General features: G+C 44.7%; 1 non-coding gene across 1 annotated transcript; it reads left to right on the top strand.

Moving 5' to 3' along the window:
- Window positions 1-1275: 1275 nt before the first annotated feature.
- Window positions 1276-1413, top strand: LOC119927931. Its single transcript, XR_005450896.1, has one exon. It is a non-coding gene; the product is annotated as a small nucleolar RNA SNORA7 (small nucleolar RNA).
- Window positions 1414-3123: the final 1710 nt, after the last annotated feature.

Below are 3123 nucleotides of genomic sequence, written 5' to 3'. Positions count from 1 at the left end.
TGCGGAGCTGAGACCGGCAGGTTTTGGTGACGGCTTGGATGTGAGGGGTGAATGAGAGAGCGGAGTCGAGGATGACACCAAGGTTGCGGGCTTGTGAGACGGGAAGGATGGTAGTGCCGTCAACAGAGATGGGAAAGTCAGGGAGAGGACAAGGTTTGGGAGGGAAGACAAGGAGCTCAGTCTTCGACATGTTGAGCTTTAGGTGGCGGGCGGACATCCAGATGGAGATGTCCTGAAGGCAGGAGGAGATGCGAGCCTGGAGGGAGGGGGAGAGAGCAGGGGCAGAGATGTAGATCTGGGTGTCATCAGCGTAGAGGTGATAGTTGAAGCCGTGGGAGCGAATGAGGTCACCAAGGGAGTGAGTGTAGATTGAGAACAGAAGGGGACCAAGCACTGAACCTTGGGGAACTCCCACAGTAAGAGGATGGGAGGGGGAGGAGGAGCCTGCAAAAGAGACTGAGAAAGAACGACCGGAGAGATACTCTGCCCCTCCGCCAAGCTAGTTCTCTTCCTCCCTTCAAGGCCCTGCTGAGAGCTCACCTCCTCCAGGAGGCCTTCCCAGACTGAGCCCCTTCCTTCCTCTCCCCCTTGACCCCCTCTCCATCCCCCCATCTTACCTCCTTCCCTTCCCCACAGCACCTGTATATATGTATATATGGTTGCACATATTTATTACTCTATTTATTTATTTATTTATTTTACTTGTACATTTCTATCCTATTTATTTTATTTTGTTGGTATGTTTGGTTTTGTTCTCTGTCTCCCCCTTTTAGACTGTGAGCCCACTGTTGGGTAGGGACTGTCTCTATGTGTTGCCAATTTGTACTTCCCAAGTGCTTAGTACAGTGCTCTGCACATAGTAAGCGCTCAATAAATACGATTGATTGATTGATTGATTCCCAGAGCTGTTGACTGCCCAGTGACATTTTGAACCTACTGGCAAGATCATTTCATGTCTTTTTAAAGACCTTTGGGAAAAAAACAATATTGGATCTTACCTACTGAATGTTCGCCCATTCTGTTCCAGAAAAACTTTCGATTGTGAATCCCCATTAAAGGGACCGCTAGCTTATGAATAATATCAATGATGATAATAACGCTAATGGTGATATATGTTAAGCTCCTAGGTGTCAAGCACTGTACTAAGCACTGGAGTAGATGCATTATGACCAAATCAGTCTCCATCTCACATGGGGCTCCCAGTCTAAGAGAGATGAATTAGAGGCAAACTTACAATACTCAGTAGACATTTTATAGCTTCCTAATCTGTGGTAGCCCCTCTCAGGGTGGTACTTGGAGAGTTTTCAGTACACTACCAGTTTCTACTAAAGGAGGGAAAGTCAAGCAGAGGCCTACCCATTCCATTCCTAGCTCGGGCAGTGGCTAGCGAGTGGAAGGCAATCTGCTGCAAACCAAAACTCACCCGTGCTGGGCAACAGCGGTACGGGAGAGAGTCGAGGGCAGAGACTCAAGTCTACTGAGCTGAAGGAGACAATGGTAAACCACTTCTGGATTTTTACCAAGAAAACTCTGTGGATCCGCTACCGGAACGATTGCAGATGGAGGTGGGGCGTTCTGGGAGAGATGTGTCCATGGTGTCGCTAGGGTTCGGAAATGACTTGACAGCATAAGACAAGAATCTGTGAAAACTGTGATGGAGAAATCCCAAATTTTACACAAGGAATACAGTGAGGTGTGAGTGAGGTGGGAGTGTGAGACCAGCTGGAATGATGAGGGTTTTGGAAAATAGAGAATTGGTCCAGTTTCAGGGCACCTTTAGGGTGGCCTAGCCACTCTCTCATTTTGGGAAAATAATTCCTATTAAGATTTCTTGTCTCACCCCCTACTCCTATATCTTTTGATTTGCCAAAACAAATGCATAGAGCAGACCTCTGTGCTCAGGAATGGTGAGATATTTTATCCACATATGCCAGCCAATTAATCAATTGTATTTATTGAATAGTTATTGAGTGCAAAGTACTATACCAAGGGATTGGGAGAGGATATGTTCCCTGCCCTCAAGGAGCTTACAGTTGGGCAAAAGAAATGACTCTTTTTTAATGGTATTTGATAATAATAATAATAATAATGGCATTTGTAAAGCACTTACTACGTACCAAATACTGTTTGACACGGTGGGGTAGGTAGAAGCTAATCAGGTTAGACACAGTCCCTGTCCCACATAAGACTCACAGTCTTAATCCCCATTTTACAGATGAGGGAACTGAGGCACAGGGAAGTGAAGTGACTTCCCTAAATTCACTCAGCAAACAAGTGGTGGAGCCGGGATTAGAATTCAGGTCCTTCTGACTCTCAGGCCCGTGCTCTATCCACTAGGCCACATTGTTTGATAAGCCCTTACTCTGTGCCAGGCACTATACTGAACTCTGGGTTAGATAAAATACAGTCTATTTCCTACTTGGGGCTCACAGTCTTAATTGCCATTTTACAGATGAGGGAACTGAGGCACAGAAAAGTGAAGTGACTTGCCCAGGGTCACACTGCAGATAAGTGGCAGAGCCAGGATTAGAACTCAGGTTCTAACTCCCAGGCCACTAAGCCACCCTGCTTCTCTTGTTTGATATGGGAAAGATAGGTGAAAAATCAAAAGCTTAAATAATAAAATAAAGTTAGTTCAGTACTCTGTACACAGAGCAAATGCCAGTGATTGATGAAGAAGTACATAATATGCAGACTGCACATTTTCTGAATTTCTCTTTATTTTCAGTCACTAAGTTAATTTGTATGAAAGCAGAATATTTCTTTTCTAAACTTTTCATCTCCAGTCAACTTTGTAGCATTACAGCAATTCTTCTTGAAAGTCTAGTCCACTGTTTGGGACACCATGATCAATTCTTTAAGTTGAATAGTCCAAAAAGAAAAGTCCGAGTGAGATTCAAGCTACCAATAGTCATTAGTCAAAGCTAAAGACTGCATAGCTCCTTGGGCAAGCTACTACACCTACACTTAAGACACGGAAAATCTAGAGGAGAAGGAGGAGGAGGAGAGGGGTAAGAAAGAGTACTTCCCAAGCGCTTAGTACAGTGCTCTGCACACAGTAAGCACTCAATAAATATGAATGAATGAATGAAAGAAAGAGGAAGAGGGCAAGGACAAGGATGA

This window comes from Tachyglossus aculeatus, chromosome 4 (assembly GCF_015852505.1).
Source record: "Tachyglossus aculeatus isolate mTacAcu1 chromosome 4, mTacAcu1.pri, whole genome shotgun sequence".
Taxonomy (NCBI): Eukaryota; Metazoa; Chordata; class Mammalia; order Monotremata; family Tachyglossidae; genus Tachyglossus; species Tachyglossus aculeatus.
This window is presented reverse-complemented; position numbering and strand designations above follow the sequence as displayed.